Source organism: Tamandua tetradactyla, chromosome X (genome assembly GCF_023851605.1).
Source record: "Tamandua tetradactyla isolate mTamTet1 chromosome X, mTamTet1.pri, whole genome shotgun sequence".
Taxonomy (NCBI): Eukaryota; Metazoa; Chordata; class Mammalia; order Pilosa; family Myrmecophagidae; genus Tamandua; species Tamandua tetradactyla.
Window position 1 is genome coordinate 147,624,849 of NC_135353.1, and position 19,623 is coordinate 147,644,471.

The 19,623-nt window shown below is 36.0% G+C and overlaps 1 long non-coding RNA gene and 1 other non-coding gene across 3 annotated transcripts in view; one reads left to right on the forward strand and one right to left on the reverse strand.

Moving 5' to 3' along the window:
• The first annotated feature begins 7,450 nt into the window (after positions 1-7,450).
• Positions 7,451-7,522, forward strand: TRNAA-UGC (transfer RNA alanine (anticodon UGC)). The gene has a single exon. It is a non-coding gene; the product is annotated as a tRNA-Ala (tRNA).
• LOC143670251 (uncharacterized) overlaps positions 7,511-19,623 on the reverse strand; it is a 50,528-nt gene continuing 38,415 nt past the window's right edge. Inside the window, exon 5 of one of the 2 annotated variants that reach the window (XR_013169306.1) lies at positions 7,511-7,612. This is a non-coding gene — a long non-coding RNA (uncharacterized LOC143670251). Of the gene's footprint in view, positions 7,613-12,264; positions 14,597-19,623 lie in introns of those variants that run through there. The other variant, XR_013169305.1, reaches the window with a different exon arrangement.

Here is a 19,623-nt window from a genome sequence, read left to right on the forward strand (position 1 = left end):
ACAAATGCAGTCGGCTAGGAGGCGTGTCTGCTGCAATGAGTGACGTTTGACTTAATTGGCTGGTGCTTAAATGAGAGATCGCAACATAGCACAGCCTAGCAGCTCGGCATTCCTCATCTCAGCACTTGCAGCTCAGCCCAGGCCTTTGGAGATGGAGAAAGAAATCACCCCGGGGAAAGTTGTTGGAACCCAGGGGCCTGGAGAGAAGACCAGCAGAGACCATCCTGTGCCTTCCACGTAAGAAAAGAGCCTCAGTGGAAAGTTAGCTGCCTTTCCTCTGAAGAACCAACAAAATAAATCCCCTTTTATTAAAAGCCAATCCGTCTCTGGTGTGTTGCATTCTGGCAGCTAGCAAACTAGAACACAACTCTTATGAAAAACATAAATATACATGTCCAAGAAGCTCAATGTACTCCAAACAGAATGAATCTTAATGGATCTACTCTGAGATACGTACTAATCAGAATGTCAAATGCCAAAGATAAAGAGAGAATTCTGAAAGCAGCAAGAGAAAAGTGATTCATCCATACAAGGGATCCTCAATAAGTCTAAGTGACAATTTCTCATCAGAAAACAGGGAGGTGAGAAGGCTGTGGTATGATATATTTAAGATACTAAAACAGAAAAACTGCCAGCACAAAATTCTTTACATTGCATAACTGTTCTTCAAAAATGAGGTAAACAGAAACTGAAAGGGTTTGTCAATAAGAGATCTGCCCTACAAGAATTACAAATGGAATTCTGCAGGTTGAAAGTAAAAGACAGGAGAGAGTGGCTTGGAGTAATGTGAAGGAATGAAGATAATCAGTAAGACTAGCTAACAGGGTAAATGCAAATCCCCATAATAGTGTGCCGTCAATATATAACTCTACTCTTTACTTGACGTAAGAGTCAGAATACAATTAAATAGGAAAGAAGCATCTTTCCTGTTAATGGATGTGCAAAATATGAAGTGGTAAACTGGGATAAAAACAACAAAAGAAGGGTAATATGGGGATATGAGAGGAAGGAACATGTATCCTATTGAAGCGAAGTTGGTAGCTTTTCAAATTAGTAAGTTATAGATGTAGGTTGTGTAATATAAACCCCAAGGTAATAGCAAAGAATGTATTTTTAAAATAAACATGAACAGAAAGTAAAGAGGGACTGGCTAGATATATCACACAAAAAATCAACTATACAGGAAACGTAATTGCAGTAAAGGAAAAGAGAGACAAGAACAAGCAAGACATAGAAAAACCAAGGAACAAAATGATTGAAGTAAGTATTGTATTTACAGTAATATTATTCAATGCTAATGGGTTAAACTCCCCAATCCAAAGACACACATTGGCAGAATGGATAGAAAAGCATGATGAAAGCGTGATAAAAAAGATGAGACAACTATGTTTTGTTTATGAGAGATGCACCTTAGACCCAAAGACATAAATTTGTTGATATGAAAGGTTGGAAGAAGATATTCAAAAAAGAGCTGAGATCGCTACACCAATATCAGAAAAAGTAGAGATTAAGTCAAAAGTTGTTATAAGAAACAAAGGACACTATATATTAATAAAAGGAGCAGTCCACCAAAAAGAAATACAATCATAAATATTTATGCACATAATCACACAGTACCCAGAAATACATGAGATAAACACTGGCAAAACCAAAAGTAGAAATAGAAACCTCTACAACAATAGTTGGAGACCCCAATATACCATTCTCATCAATAGATACAACATTTAGACAGAAGATGAATAAGGAAAAAGAGATCTTGAATAATATGATAAGTAAACTAGACCTAAAAGAATATTTCACTCCAATAAGCAGGAATTACATTCTTCTCAGGGGCACATGGATCATTCTCCAAGATAGACCACATGCTGGGTCACAAAACAAATGGAAATAAATATAGAAAGAATTAAATCTACATAACATCTTCTCTGACCATAATGGAAAGAAGCTGGAAATCAATAACATGCAGAGAATTGGAAATCTACAATATATGGAAGTTAATTAACACTGTCTTAAACAATAAGTGGGTCAAAGTAAAAATTGTAAGGGAAATCAGTAAATATTGTGTAAGAGGAAAAAAATGACAACACAGCATATCAAAACTTATGGGATGCCACGGAGGTGCCACTGAGAGGGAAGTTTATAGCCCTAAATGTTTACACTAAAAAGAAAGAAAGAGATACAATCAAAGACCTAACTGCACACCTGGGGGACTAGAAGAAAAACAGCAAACTAACATCAAAGCAAACATAAGGGAAGAAATAAAGATTAGAGCAAAAATAAATGAAATTGCAAATAAAAAACAATAGAATAAACAAAGCCCAGAGTTGTTTCTTTGAAAAGATCAGTAAATGACAAACTCTTCATTGGACTTACAAAAAAAAAAAAAAAGAGAGAGAGAGAAAATGGCAAATAAATAAAATCAGAAATGGGAGAGGGTATGTTACTACTGACTCCACAGAAATAAAAGGATCACAAGAGGATACTATGAACAATTACAGAAAACCTAGATGAATTTTTCCATTCCTAGAAACACATGAACTACATACACTGACTCTAGAAGAAATAGAAGACCACAACAGACTAATTACAATTAAAGAGATTGAATTAGTCACCAAAGACCTCCAACAAAGAAAAGCCCATGACCAGATGGCTTCCACAGGTGAATTCTAACAATAATTCTGAGAAGAATATATACCATATTCTAACTCTTTCAAAAAAGTGAAGGGAAGGGAACACTGTCTAACTCATTCCATGAGGTCAATATCATTCTTATACCAAAGCCAGATAAAGATACTACAAGAAAAGAAAATTATAGACCAATTTCTGACATGACTATAGACACAAAAACCCTCAACAAAATACTTGTAAATTGAATTCAACAGCGCACCAAAAGTATTATACACTAGCATCAATTGGGTTTCATCCCAGGTGTGCAAGACTGGTTCAACATGAGAAAAATCAATTAATGTATTACATCACATCAACAACACAAAGAGACAAAAAAACACACAATCCTCTCAATGCAGAAAAGGCATCTGACACTGTTCATCATCATTTCTTGATAAAACCACTTTGAAAAATAGGAATAGAAGGAAACTTCCTCAGCATGGTAAAGGACATTATGAAAAACCCACACCTAACATCATTCTCAATGGTGCAAGGCCGAAAGCTTTCCCAGTAAGATCTGGAAAAAAATGATGATGCCTACTGTCTCCACTGTTATTCAACACTCTACTTGAAGTTTTAGCCAGAGCAATTAGGCAGGAAAAAGAAATAAAAGGCATCCAAATGGGAAAAGAAGAAGTAAAACTTCCACTATTTGCAGATGACATGGTACTATACATAGAAAGTCCTGAAAAATCTGCATCAAAGCTACTAGAGATAATAAACAAATTCAGCAAAATGTTGGGGTACAAGAGCAACACATGCAAAAAAACAGTATTTCCATACACTAGAAATGAGCAATTTGAAGAAGAAATAAAGAAAAACATTCCATTTACAATGGCAACCAAAATAATCAATTACCTAGAAATAATTTTAACCAATGATGTAAACCACTTGTACACAGAAAACTACAAAATATTGCTAAAAGAAATCGAAGAGGCCCTCTTTCAGTTTGCTTAAGCTGCTGGAATGCAATATTCCAAAAATGGGTTGGCTTTTACAATGGTAATTTATTAGCTTACAAATTTATAGTTCTAAGGCCATGAAAATGTCCAACTAAGGCATCAACAGGAGGACACCTCTGTAGAAAGGCTGCTTGCATCTGGAACACCTCTGTCACATGGGAAGGCACATGGTCAGTGTCTACTGGTCTTTCTCTCCCAGGTTTTGTTACTTTCAGCTTCTGGCTTCGGTGGCTCTCTCTCAGCTTCTGTGGGTCCTTTTTGCTTCTCCAGGGCTTTTCTCTCTGAGCTCTCTTAGCTTTTTCTGTCCATTATACTCTCATAAAGGATTCTAGTAAAAGGATTAAGGCCCACCTTGAATGGGGTGGGTCACATCTCAAATTGAAATATCCTAACCAGAAGGTCCCATCTACAATAGGTCTGCACCACAGGAATAGATTAAAAGAACGGCCATTTCTGGTGACCATAACAGCCTCAAGCCAGCAGAGGACCTAAAGAAATGTAAGGGTATTCCATGTTCATTATCCAAAGACTGAATATCATTAGGATGTCAATTCTACCCAAAATGATTTATGGATTCAATGCAATCCCAATAAAAATTCCTACAGCCTACTTTGCAGAAATAGAGAAGCCAATTATCAAATTAATTTGGGAATAAAAGGAGCTCTGAATAGCTAAGAACATCTTGAAAAAGAACAAAGTTTGAGGGTTCACATTTTCTGACTTTAAAGCATATTACAGAGCTACAGTGGTCAAAACAGCATGGTACTGGCACAAGGATAGATATATCAACTAACGGTATTGAATTGAGAAATCAGAAACAGACCCTCACACCTATGGCCAATTAATTCTTGACAAGGCTGCCAAGTCCACTTAATTGGGAAAGAATAGTTTCTTCAACAAATGATGCTGGGAGAACTGGATCTCCATATGTAAAAGAACGAAAAAAGGTCCCTATCTCACACCATATACAAAAGTTCACTCAAAATGGATCAAAGACTTAAATCTAAGAGCCAGGATAATAAAACTCCTAATGAAAATGTGAGAAAGATCTTCAGGGTCTTATCTAGGCAATAGTTTCTTAGATATTACACCAAAAGCAAAAGCAATGAAAGAAAAAAATAGATAAATGGGACTTCCTCAAAATTAAAAACATTTGTGTATCAAAGGACTTTGTCAAAAAAGTGAAAAGACCACCTACTCAATTGGAGAAAATATTTGAAAATCACATTTCTGATAAGGGATTAATGTCTAGAATATATAAAGAAATCCCACAACTCAATGAAAAGACAACCCAATTTTAATCTGGGAAAAAACTTGAATAGACATTTCTACAAAGAATATATACAAATGTCAGAAAAGTGCATGAAAAAGTGCTCAACATCACTAGTTACTAGGGAAATACAATTGAAAGCCACAGTGAGATACTATTCCACACACACTAGAATGGCTACTATTAAAAAACAGAAACTAACAAGTGTTGGTGAAGATGTGGAGAAATAGGAACACTCACTCATTGCTGGTGGGAATGTAAAATGGTGCAGTTGCAGTGGAAGACAGTATAGAAGTTCCTCAGGAGGATAGGTGTAGAATTACCATACGACCCAGGAATCCTTTTACTAAGTATATATCCAAAAGAATTGAAAGCAGGGACTCAAAGAGATATTTGCACACTGATGTTCTTAGAGGCATTATTCACAATTGCCAAAAGATGGGAGCAACCAAAGTGGCCATCAACTGATGAATGGATAAACAAAATGTGGCATACACATGGGATGGAATATTATTCAGCTGCAGGAAAGAATGAATTCCCGATGCATGTGACAGCACGGATGAACTTGAGGACATTATGTTTAGTGAAATAAGCCAGGCACAAAAGGAAAATATTGCATGATCTCACCAATATGAGGTAATTATAATGAGCAAACTCATAGAATTAAAATATAAGTTAAAGGGGGTAGACTGAAGTAGAGAATGAGGACCTGATTCTTATTTTGTACAGAATTTCTATTTAGGTTCATTGTAAATGTTTTGAAATGAATGGTGGTGATGGTAATACATTTTTGTGAATGTAATTAACAGTGTTGTATTATGTATGTGAATGTGGTTGAAAAAGGAAGTTTGGTTCATGTGTGTTACTAGAAGGAAAGGTAGAAGATAAAACATGGGACTGTATAACACAGTGAACCCTTTTGAGTATGATAGACTGGGGTTAATAGTACAAGTCTAAGAATGTTCTTTCATGAATTATAATAAATCTATGAAACAAATACAAGGTGTTAATTATAGGGTGAATATACCTAATGTAAAGTATGAATTATAGTTGATAGTTCTATTTTAATATTCTCATCATTTCAAGCAAAGTTATCACACTAATGCAAAGTGTTGACAATAGTGGGGTATATAGGAACACTGATCCTTTTACATAGCTTTTCTGTAAACCTACAACTTCTCTAATTAAAAAAAAAATAATAATTTAAAAAACATTACGCTAAGTGAAAGAAACCAGACAGAAAGTACCACATATTGTATGATTCCATTTATGTAAAATGTAAATGTACAGAAATCTAATAGAGATTTAAATAGATTAGTGGTCATTTAGGAATGAGGAAGGATAGAAGGATTGAGAGGTGCCTGCTGAGGAGTATGGGGTTTTACTTTTTGGAGTAATGAAAATGCTCAAAAATTGATTGTAGTGATGAATGCATAACTCTGTGAATATACTATAAGCCATTGATTGTACACTTTGGATGGATTGTATGATATTTGAATATATCTCAAAAAAACTGCTTTTTTTAAAAAAAAAAATCATTATAGGAACTCTATTTTCGGCATGATACTTCTTTAAATCTACAACTTCTCTAATAAAAATTATATTAAAAATAGTATACCAGAATATTCATTACATATATTTTGCTTTGATGTAAAATTGGAAACAAGGTAAGTATGCACCCATAAGGAAGTTTTTGGGTGCATTTTGATGCAATCCTACCGCAGGTTGCTATACAGCTATTATAAAGAATGAGGTAGATGTGGAAAAATTATTTTTACAGGGATAAATGTCTTGAAGCAAAATCCCTGAAAAGCAAGTATATTGAATACTATTTATGTTTAACATCGATGTGCACAGAAACAAATGGAAGCAAAAATATCATATTTAAACAATGATTCCCTCCAGAGGGAGTCATGGAAGCAAAAGGCTAGAAGAATACTTACAAATCTTTCACGTTATAGTTCTGTATTTTATTCTTTTTTATCTTATTCATACTTTGTTGCTAAAATGTGGCATAATTGCTATAAAAACAAATAAAGTGATTAAAAGTCCTTACATTACCATAATGTATTTAGAAGATAGAGAAATAATATAAGGAAGAAAATTAAAATCACCTAAAATCCTGGAGATAAGCTGCTAATATTTCAATAGAATACTAGTATTTTTTTTCTCATAGTAATCACTGTAAGACTTGTTTCCGTACTAAAGGTTGTAGGCAGGGAGGAAACCAAAGTTCAATCGTTACTGCCATCATGAAGGTTCAAACTCTTTTCCAAGAAGTGGAGAATAGTAGGTTCGGTGGGGTTTGGATTGGATGAAGAACAGGAAATCTATAAAAGTGATGCCAGGGGGTGCAAGGGTAGTTCAATGGTAGAATTCTCGCCTGCCATGCGGGAGACCCAGGTTCTATTTCAATTCCCGAGCCTTGCACTTCCCAAACAAACAAAAAACAAACAAGCAAACAAAAAATTCAACAAATAGTACTGCAATAATGGGAATGACCCTGCATACATCATGCAAAAAAATTTTTTTTTAAAAAAAGTGATGCCGAGGGGGTGTAGCTCAGCGGTAGAGCGCACGCTTTGCATGCGTGAGGCCCCGGATTCGATCTCTGGCACTTCCATACCTTGCTTACATCGGGCGGGTCACGGTGGCTCAGCAGGTAAGAGTGCTTGTCTGCCATGCCCGAGGACCCGGGTTCGATTCCTGGTGCCTGCCCATTTAAAAAAAAAAAAAAAAAAAAAAAAATGATGCCATTACAATTGCATATGAGCCATTTGACTAAAGACTGTATTATACTTGAAAAGACAAAGTTGTCCAGTCTTAAGGGCTTTGATGATTTATAAGGCAATGATTTTGTTTGTTTTACAGTCTATGACCAAAGTTGACAACTGATTTCAGTTGGGTTTTAGAGGAAGTGGACAGGAGAATGAAGGAAGAGAAATGTATTTATAGCTGGAGTATGTATGTATGCATGTACAGGTAGGTAGATAGATAGATACACTCAATATTTGCATACAAAAACACACACATACATATATTCTTTCTAAGTATATAAAATATTTTCAGTGTATTTTAATTTATATATTTCATAAATATATTATATGATATATTCTATTGTATACTTAGAGTATTGGTTTTCAAAAATTACAAGTAACTTCATGAATTTTTGTAGAAATAGAATGACTAACTTCAAAACTAGTAAAGAAATGGAGAAAACTGGAAATGAGATGTAGAAAACTAAAATGATCAAATTAAAGGCAAGAAAGAGAAAAGAGAAAAAAAGTAAAGTGTTCCTCACTGTAAATAAACAAATAATATCACAGAAATAACATAAAACCTAGGTAAACAAAAATCAGTAGTAGAATAAAAATCAGACCCTCAAATTGATGAAATTAACAATAATTGAAATCCTTTAATACATCATTTTAAGAGTACTTACACTACTTTCAAGTAAATGGATGTTTTTGCATTTACTCTTTTTTTCAGATGCACCCCTGCTCCACCTCAATTCCCTCTCATGATTTATCTTCAAAGTCCTAATCAGGACTTGACTATTACATGTCGACTTATTTGTATGTTCTTTGTCTTCCCCACTAATATGTAGTGCTCTAGTTTGTTAGCTGCTGGAATATGATATACCAGAAATGAAATGGCTTTTTAAAAAGGGGAATTTATTAAGTTACAAGTTTACAGTTCTAAGGCTATGAAAATGTCCCAATTAAAGCAAGGCTATAGAAATGTCCAATCAAGGCATCCATCCAGGGAAAGATACCTTGGTTCAAGAAGGCCAATGAAGTTCAGGGTTTCTCTCTCAAGTGAGAAGGCACATGGCGAACACAGTCAGGGCTTCTCTCTCAGCTGGAAGGGCACATGGCGAACATGGTGTCATCTGCTAGCTTCCTCTCCAGGCCTCTTTCTTCATGAGGTCCCCCCAGGGCATTCTCCTTCATCTCCAAATGTTACTGGCTGGTGGACTCTGCTTCATGGCCCTCGTCATTCTGCCATCCTTTTCTGCTCTCTCAGAGTCTCCAAGGTCACTGGCTGGTGGACTCTGTGGTTCTTTTGGCTGCATGACTCTGTTCAGCTCTGCTGTGGCTTTCTCATCATTCTTAAAAGGCTGTCTCTCCAAAAATGTCTCCTCTGTTATAGGATCCCAGTAAACGCATCAAGAACTCACGTAAAATTAATCAAGTTTAATACCCACAATTGAGTTGCATCTCCATAGAGATAACCTAATCAAGTTTCCAACCTATAGAACTGAATAAGGATCACGGACAGTCCTTCCAGCCATCTCTGATTTGTGCCCTGCCTCCAAGTCCCACCATGTGTATCCTCCTCTATTGTTGGCAACGTCTGTGTGCTCTGAGCTTCAGCTCCCTCCAGAAATAATTATTGATTAAAATAGTCCCATCTGCCTCTTCCCTTCCAGAAATTCATCAAATCACTGTTTTCCTTTACATTTGTAGCTTATAAATGATGGCTTATATATATTTCTTCTATCTGTATGTATTTTCTATCATTTTTGTGACTTAATATATCAGACGTTTCATTTGGTTTTGATTTTCGTGTGTGTGTGTGTTTTGTTTTGACAGGAAGGCGAAGCAAAAACATATACTTGGTCCACGATCTTAAATAGGAAGGCTATTATAATTAAAACCAAAGTTTCTACTTATTTGTGGTTATAAACTTTTTATTGTTTTTTGCTTTTTTATTTAATTTGATTATAAACTTTTAAATTGTAATTTTGCATACCTTTGATTTCTCTGGTTTTACTCTTGAACAGACTGACAAGGAATATATTCTACTAGGTTAAAAATTCAACCTATCAGTTCCAGCTTTTGTCTTTATTAGTTCCATCATTCAGACTCACTTGTATATCTGCAATATTTTCTTAACTTCTGGAGTTGAATGCATTGTTAAAGTATTGTCATTCTTTATTGTTTAATAAGTAAACATTGAGAGGCATGATAAGATGTGTAAAATGTATTGTACATTTAACTCTATCGCATTAGTTCAGACATGTAGCACTGTCATTGTTCTGACTTACTAAAGCATCTGAAATTTTTATATTTCCTTCCTTTCCAAAGAATCCATAAATGCTTACTGGTTGAATCAAATAAAAGGTCTTATGTTCCTTGATTTAGGTACTATTATTATTGTTATTGTTCTAGTTTGCTAGCTGATGGAATGCAACATACCAGAAACAGAATGGCTTTTAAAAGGGATAATCTATTAAGTTGCAAATTTACAGTTCTAACACTATGAAAATGTCCCAATTAAAGCAAGCCTATAAAAATGCCCGAACTAAAGCACCAACAAGAGGTTACCTCTACTCAAGAAAGGCTGATGACATTCAGGGTTTCTCTCAACTGGAGAAGCATGTGGCGAACATGGCGACATCTGCCACCTTTCTCTCCAGGCTTCTTGTTTCATGAAGCTCCCTCATGGATGTTTTCCTTCTTCATCTCCAAAGGTCTCTGGCTGTGTGGACTCTCCTGGTTCTCATGGCTCTGCTGCTTTCTCCAAAACGGTTCCTTCCTTTAAATGATTCCAGTAAACTGATCAAGACCCACCTGAAATGGGTAGAGTCATATCTCCCTGTAATCAATGGTTAATTCCCACAGCTGGGTGAGTCACAGCTCTGTGGAGATAATCTAATCACACTTCCAACCTAAGGTGCTGAATAGGGATTAAAAGAAATCCCTGTTTCTTATGGGAGAAAAGGTTGCTCCCATAAGATTGGATCATAATTAAGCGTGACTTTTCTAGGGCACATAATCTTTTCAAACTAGCACAATTGTTTTCTAAATTACAGAAATGCTTTGGACTTTTCCAAATGCAAACTGGCCTTCTTATTGGACTTTTTGCCCTCACATTTGGTATTAACCATTTTCACTCATTTATTTTTTCTATCCAAAACCATATGTCAACTTACAAAATAACTTTGTTCATACCACCTCACAGTATTACTTGCTGCATTAACTTTCACTTGATTGCTTTTCCTTGGAAAATTTTTACTTTGTTTAGGAAAAAATATATATAAATTTAGGAAGCAAGCATTTCTAGTTTGATAACATTATGTCTCATATTTAATAAAATTTAAAATCACTTATCAACTTGCACATATGTAAAATGTTCTGTTAGATTCTATTAAGACAAGTAGACAAATGAAAATAGTCACAAATTTTTTAGATAGCAATTTAAAAGTTTACATTCCATCCACTAGCAAAATAGTTTTAAACCGTGTATGATCAATTATATGAAGGAAGAAGAAATGAAATGGATTCACTGAAGAAGAATGAGTTTCACGAAGAAGGCTCATATTGAAAGGCTCAAGCTCATTATTGTAAAAGAAATTCAGCAGTTATTTGTCTAATCCAGGACATATTCTCACTTTCAGCTCACCTGAACTATGGTATTTATTTTTCGTTTCCTATTTATTTCCCGTAGGCATCAACTTTCATTTTTCCCAGGTTGTTAAAATTATTTCATATGATGTATTAATGACTAAGGGAAGGAATATGGAAACCTCACATTTTTGGAGGACTTACTGTGTGCTATTTGCTGCTATAGGACAGACTTTACATGTTGTTACCTGTTTTAATTTAAGCAGATTCAGATAGATGAGAAAAATGAGGTCTGGAAAATGTGTGTAGTTTATTTAAGCTTCATAAGTAGTGAAGCCATATCTGAACCCAATTCTTTGAACATGTTTCTCTTTTGTTTTAGCTTCCTAGGGCTGCTGTAACAAATTGCCACAAATTTAGTGGCTTAAAACAACAGAAATTTATTCTCTCACCATTCTGGAGGAAAGAAGTCTGTAATCTAGCTATCAGAGGTGTTAGCGCCTTTTGGGGGCTCCGAGGGAGAATCTGTTTCATGCCTCTCTCCTACCTACTGGCATCCAGTCATTGGACTTAAGGGCCACCCTAATCCAGTATGACCTCATTTTAACTTTAATTACATCTGTGAGGACCCTATTTCTAAATAAGGTCGCATTCTGAGGTTCTGGGTAGACATGAATGTGCGGTGGGGGGGGGGTACTATTCAAACCACTATACCTGTTCTAATTGACAATAAGAATAATCAAATTGATCAAGAAATTAGGAGTGAATTCTTAACTAAATGTAATTTCACTTGGAGCATAGATAAAATTCCAACACTCATAATTTTGAGAAAAGAGAAGAGAAACAGATAAATGCATTTGTAGAATCTCCTCTCTGAGCATACTGAATAAAAAAATATGCATAATTCCTTTCCATTCCATCTTGTAGGGCTCCCAGGAGAAAGACATGCTATTCGAGATAAATGGGAAAATAAAGAGCAAACAAACAGAAAACACATAACAAGGGATATGTAGGGATACAGTTAGGAATTTTATTTTATGCATTTTATTTTGCGATTCTTTCAATCAATAAACTATTTATTTTCTTCAATTTATCATGCATTATTTTTTACTGTCCACAATTTTTAACTTTCTCATTTGTTCCTTTGTTCATTACTCATTTTCATAGCTTTTGTTATTCTTGCATTTAGCTATTTTATTTCTCTTTTCATTTCCCAAATATCTAAGATAAATTGAGCTTGCCTCTCATAGTGGGCATTGTTGGTGTCACCTTCAGATTTCCTTGTATAACCTGCTCTGTACATATGTCTTCCACCTACTGCAAGCTTTGCTGATAACTGCTCACACTTTTGGTCATAAGTGAGGTCACTGCAGTTGCTTTGACCCTTTTTGGAAGCCAGAAGTGTCTGTGAGTTTCAAGTTCTCCTCCCTCTTAATGAGGCCCTATATTCATGATTGATTGGTGTGGGAACCTAAGAGTCCAGCCTCTTTGCTGTGTAGCATCTGCTTCACAGCCTCAGATTGGAAGACTTCTTGGGATTAGGCTGAGGCTCATATCCCACCTGAAATCACACCTTGGTTTGGCTTCTTTGCCTTCTCTGTCCTGCTTCCTCCTACCTAACTGGTTTCTCCTGGGACAGCTTCCACAAAAAATCACTTGAGTCTTTACCTTGGGATGGGCTTCTTGAAGAACTAAACATCTGTGTTTTCATTTCTTTTCTTGGGCAGTCACTGTTTCAAGCATCTCCTAGTCTCCATCTCATTCATACAGATACTTTATAGGATTCGCAACAATTTCTCATTTAGGAGAAATCATCTGTTCGGTCTACAAACATATTTCAGGTACGCTCTAGGTTTGTTAACTGTTAACTTGTATAAGTATATAATTTTTGGCTTTAATCTCAGATGCAAACTCAGCCCATCTTCACATAAGGTGAGAAATGGATGAAATATTGGGGATGTTTAGCTTGGAAATAGAAAGGAGTGGATAATGGGGTTTAAATATGTGAACTGTTGTGATGGCTGGAGAGGAGGTAAATAGCCTTGCTTTCTACTATCCTAGAGGTCAGAATCAAATCACTCTTGAAAAAGTGCAGGATGTCACATATTGTAGTAGTTTACCAGGTGCTGGAATGTGATATACCAGAACTGGAATGGCTTTTAAAAGGGGGAATTTATTAAGTTGCAAGTTTATAGTTCTAAGCCTATAAAATTGTCCAAACTAAGGCATCCAGGGAAAGATACCTTAATTCAAGGAAGGCCGATGAGTCAGAAACACCTCTGTCAGCTGGGTAATCACGTGGCTGGCATCTGCTGGTACCTTGCTACTGAGCTCCATTGCTTTCAGCCTCTGTTCCTCTAGGGATTCCTCACTTTACTTCTCAAGGGTTGGTTTTCATCTTTTGGCTTCCCTTGGCTCTTTCCAGGTTCTGGCTTACTTAACATCTCATGGTGACATCTGCTGGGCTCCAAGCACTCCAAACATCTGTGTCTCTGTTTTCCAAGTGTTGGCATCTGTGTCAGCTCTACTTTGAAGTTTCTGTCGGCTCTGTCATTTCTAAGCTCTTTCCAAAATGTTTCCTCTTTTAAATGACTCTAGTAAACTAATCAAGGCCCACCCTGAATGGGTGGAGTCACATCTCCAGTTAATGAAAGGGTCACACCCACAATTGGGTGTGTCACATCTCTGTGGCAATAGTTTAATCAAAAGTTTCCATCCTATGGTATTGATTCAGGATTAAAAGAAGCGGCTGCCCCAAGATTGGATCAGGATTAAAACATGGCTTTTCCGGGGTACATAATAGATTCAAACCAGCACACATATCAACTCAGAAGTACAGAGGAACTTTCTAAAGCTTAGAAGCTTCCGAAAATCAGATAGATTGCCTCAGAAATTTAAAAAGGACATTGTGACTGAAAAATGGATATCATAAGATGGATCAAATGGAGGTGGTGCTGTAGCAGTTATATGTATGAAGTTCAGGTGACAGCTCCTACCTAGCTCTTCCCCAGGAACCCAATTTAGGGTCAGAAGGCAAAATGATTCCCTTGATTTAAAGGGGAAAATGCAGTTATATTTAGGGCCTGTAGTCAAGGAGGCAGGATATTCTAAAAACTTCAGCTACATTTTAGTCCCTCTCTTTCCACTCCCTGTTCTTACAATGGGATGGGCACTGCCTGGCTGTTTCCAGAGTTTGAAACTGTAGATTAAAATCACAGGACACTCCACAGGCAAAGGTTTCAATCCTGTTTCCTCTTCCCTCAAGGGAATTAAGATACTTGCATAGCCAAGAATTTAAATGAAGGGTTATCATGAAGCGAAGATACGTATTTCACAGTTTTAAAAGCCTATAGAAAGAAAACATAGTTAAAATAAACCATAAGATTACTTAATGAAGTGATAGTAATTAAATGATGAAATCAGACAACCGTAATAAAAACGCACATACTGAGAAAGATAAAACAGCCTCAAACACTTGCTTTTGCTCCAATTTTAAAATTACTCAACAATAAAACAAGCCAAGATTGGTAGCAATTTAAACTCTCACTGGCATTTTTGACAATGTAGGCTACTCCCACAGCTTTGCCAAAATTGGGCACTGGCATCATTCTTTATATGTTACAATCTGTATAACTCAAGATCAAACATTTTCGAGATTAAATGAGGATTGCTTAAGAGGCACTGAAGAGTAAAGTTCTCAGAATTACTTACAGAACCTTCCATCAGAACATATGAAAATTCCTGAATAACAATGTTTTAAACCAGTAGTTTGCAAACTTTTTGTGCTCTCGTGTCCCAGAAGAGCATTTTGTAACATACCCCCACTTACATTGCTTTTTAATTTAGCATGTGCAAATTGCAATGTTAGAATAATTTCTAAGGAAGAGGTTTATAGTGTATTGTAGATATAATGATGTGTTAAAATAAGATTGCTATATAACTCTTTATGTATATCCAGTTGTGGTGGTGTGAAGCTGTGTGTACCCCAGAGAAGCATGTTCTTAAATCTAATCCATTCTTGTGGATGTAAACCTATTGTAAGTAGGGCTTTTTAATGAGATTGCTTCAGTTAAGGTGTGACCCACCTTATTCAGGAGGGATCTTAATCCTATTACTTAATCCTTGATAAATGGAATGAAGAAAGAGAGAGACAGAGACAGAGAGAGATGGCTTGATTTGGATATTTTCATGACCTCAAACTCTAAGCTAATAAATTCTCGATGTTTAAGCCAGTGCATTTCATGGTATCTGCTTTAAGCAGCCTTGGAAAGTAAAACAGTACTGAAATACAAATAACATATTGTCTTGTTATCTGTTATCTGCTTAAACAGAAATGAATAAGCTCTTTCTTATAGTTCGAAATTTTGTCATTCCTTCTTGTATTTGAATGAATATTCCTCCTACAGAATTTTCTCCTAATGAAATCTATTTTTTGTTTCTAATTCCTTTATTGATTATCCTATCATATTCTAATGAAATAGGTGCACATTTTGAACAAATTTTTACTTCCTTGGGCTATAAGCCTCCATATATTAAACAATTTGTTTTGTGGATATTACATATTACTAGAATAAGCCATAATCGAGCATCAATTTTGTCCTCATTTGAAATTTTGTAGTAGACAGCGCTGACAAGCCGTATTCACAAAAATAAGTAGAAAAATAGAAGCATGGCTCTTACAATGTCATTCAATCATTTGAGCTCCTTCTAAATTCTAACAAAAAATAACCTAGTGATCCATCATCAAATATTACTTAATCTCTTAGCTGACAACTTGATTAGATCTCCCTTCATTTACTGGGAAAGAAAGGAAATGGAAACCACTTGCCTCAGAAAATAATTTGCTGCCCATTAATTAGAGTTCTTCACTTTACCAAAACCACTGATTGCGGCAGATTGTCTCTGGGCTTGGTATTCAGGAGGATTTTACCATGAGGAGGTTTGCAATGCGTACGCGTGCAATCAATCTTCTCTGTCTTTTCTAGAGGGCTGAAGGGGCTTGTGAAAGGGGATTAATTTAGGAAAGACTTTGAAAGCCAAAAACCTGGAAATGTAGAGTCTGTGCTTTTCTACTCTAGGGAAGCCTTCACCTGGGTCAAGGGTGCCCACGGTCTAATCAGAGGAACTCTGGCATATCTCAAAAGGATATTCATTGCTTGACTATTGGTTCTGTGCTTCCACAGTGTGTTAAGGTACCTACACTGCTTAAGACTTTCCATTCTTCCTTCTTTAATGTGTTTCCAATTTCCTCACTGATGGTCTTGTGATGGCTACGATAACTCCAAGCATCACACTGTCAAGTGGCAATATCAAAAGCAGAAAACAAGGGTGGAAGGCGTATGGCTTTTCAGGGAGAAATAACTTTCCCAAAGACCTTACTTAAATTTTCCATTTACAAAATAAGGGCGACATGTCAGCACATACATAAATCAAAAGCAAAGGAACAGTGTAACCATAAATATAATAGACCAACTGTGTTCCATGCCCTGATTAATTGAAACTAAGCATGTCACCACCCGAAAAAGTTACAATGTTTCTTAGCAGAGATTTAGATGAGGTGGCAGATGTCAGTGCTTTGCACATATCCCCTGGGATACTTCTATCATTTTACCATTTTTGTGTACATGGAGTGCTGGTGGAATTTTTCACTCCCAAAAGCCAGCACCCGTGTCTCTTTGTTTTGAGCTTGTCCTTAAACTGCCAGAACCTGCCCTGCCTGTGTGTGTGTGTAGAGCTAGAAGAGCCTGGGAAAATACTATTCCCTTCCACTTTCCAATACAAATAACTGTCTAGTATGGATACTATAAATACTGCAGCTCACTTCTGTTCTGATGGAGACCAAATTCCAGGGGCCCCTATTTCCCACTCCTCTAAAACTTTTCCCAGGAAAACTCATAAGTGTGAATTTATGTGAGTCCTTTTCTTAGGGTCTGCTTCTGATGTATCCAGTCTAATACAAGGGATTTGCCTGTTGGATAGTGACCAGTTTTTTCTGGAAATCCCAGCACAGAGGATCGTGGAAAAGAGAAACCTGAGAAGCACCTACCAATGAACTTCCAGACAGAAAACAAATTTGCCAGCTTACTTCTACTGCATCTATAATGTTTAGACAGGCTCACTCCCTAAAGATTCCTCAGTTTGGAATAGATAATTGTGAAAATAAATTCCAAACCTTTAATGCTTTGGAATATGAAATATAGCCTGATATAATTTTATCATGCAACTCCCTTGGTTAAATGAGAGAATTCAAAATTGAGGCCTCTATGCAAGTAGAATTTTGCATATTTAGGCTATAAAAAGTACATTAGAATTACTTTATAGTTCCCCAGTAGGACTTAGGTTAGCAGAATCATCCCTTCATGTTATATAAACTATGTCTCTAAAATGATAAGATTGATTTCCCAACTATGTTTGGAAATCAGTTTTATCGTTTCAAATCTATCTCACTACTTGATAGCAGCACCTCAGGAGAGGAATCTACATGAACAGTGCAACATTCAATAGGCATATTCATTTTTGAAATATATAAAAATCACTATTTAAGTTGTTTTAGATATATAGATTGTATTAATAAATAGAAGGACCCATGGATAGATAGATAGTGATAGTAACATTTCCAACTAGAGAGAAAAGCTACCAAATAGAAAATCACTGCTGAGTTAAATTTTAAAGTACACATGTTGTGTGTGAGGGAAAGTTGGTGAGTGAAATAATAGTGAATGAAATTATTTTCATAAATTGATTTGTTTGCTATATGCCATGCACTGTGCTAATATCTTCATTCCTTTAAATTAAACTTCACAACACCTCTCTATTAACTGAATTAATTATCTCCATTTTGATGGGTAAAAATGAGGTTCAACTAGATCAAGATACTCTTCCAAGGACATATAGTTCAGCGATAATAGAACTGAGATTTAACACAGGTCTGTCTGAATGTCAAGTAAGTGGTACTAAACCATTTTGTCTGTGCCATTTTATGAGACAAGAAATTCATCTCTTTTGGGGGAATGGCCATATATTTTCTATTGATGTTTTTAGGGGAGGCGCCATGCACTTCCAGCCTGTGGGTCTGCTCGGTAAAAAACATGAAAAATGAAAGAAACTGGACTAGTAGTGATCGATTCAGGTGCAAACTCATTGGTGATTCTACCAGAGTGTCACATGGCCCCTCTAGCCAAGGTATTGGTCGCATCAGAATTAGTTTCCATGCATTCAGGAACATGGCAGAATATCCAGAGACCAATTCCCCATAGAAAGTAGAAAGTCATATATTGGGAGATCTTCCATGCTACAATTGGTAAATTGAAACTGCATCTAAATTTCACAGAGCCAGACTACAAAATTCTTAAGATTAAGGAAAAGATATTTAATTGCATGTGTGCATGATTTTTTTTGGTCAAAGGAAGTCATGGTTGCATTACTTCCAGTGCTCAGTTGCAAACAGGCAATGAATGAGATATTCATGATTCCTGAGGAAAAGAAAAGATGTACTAGTTATAGAAATAAAAGACATAGGGATAGGAAAACAACTCATCCTGCATCACTGATATTTTCATACCACTGTTGCAGATTTGAAAATCAGGCATCTTTTAAACATTCCTAAAATTTCTTGGCTGTTGTTTCCACTAGGAATTTTCCACTGGCTAATCCTTTGGCTTTAGAATCCAGACATTATCCTAGCATCCCTCCCTCTTCCTTCTCTTTTTATTATCTCATTTTTCCAATTGGCCACTCTAGACTTTTCTATAGCTGACCATAAAGAGCCAAAATTTCTCCTCTTCTTTCTTTTTGCCAGCAGTTTCATTGAGATTTTATTTACATATTATAAAATTCAGTGATTTTTAGCACAATTATATGTGCAACCATCACCATAATCCAACTTTAGAGCATTTCAGTCACCCTAAAAAGATCCTTTGTGCCTATATGCAATCATCCCTATCCTACCCCCAGACCCAGAAAACCACTAATATATTTTCTGTCTCTATACATTTGCCTTTCCTAGACATTTCATATGGTGGCGTTTTTTAAAATAGAGCCTTCTGAATCTGGCTTCTTCCACTTGACACATTACTTTTGACCGATAGAGTTCTATTGTATGACTAACACATTTTGCATAGCCGATCCGTTCACCACTTGATGGATATTTGGCTTGTTTCCAGATTGGGGCAATTATATTATGAATAATGTTACCAAGTCCATTCATATGCAAATGTTTGTGAGGACAAGCTTCATTTCTCTTTGGTGGATACCTGACAGTGGAATTGTTGGGTTGTATGGTAAGTTATGATTAACTTTTTAAGAACCACTAAACTTTTCCAAAATGACTGTACCGTTTTACATTCTCAACAGCAATGTACTAGGTAGGGTTCCA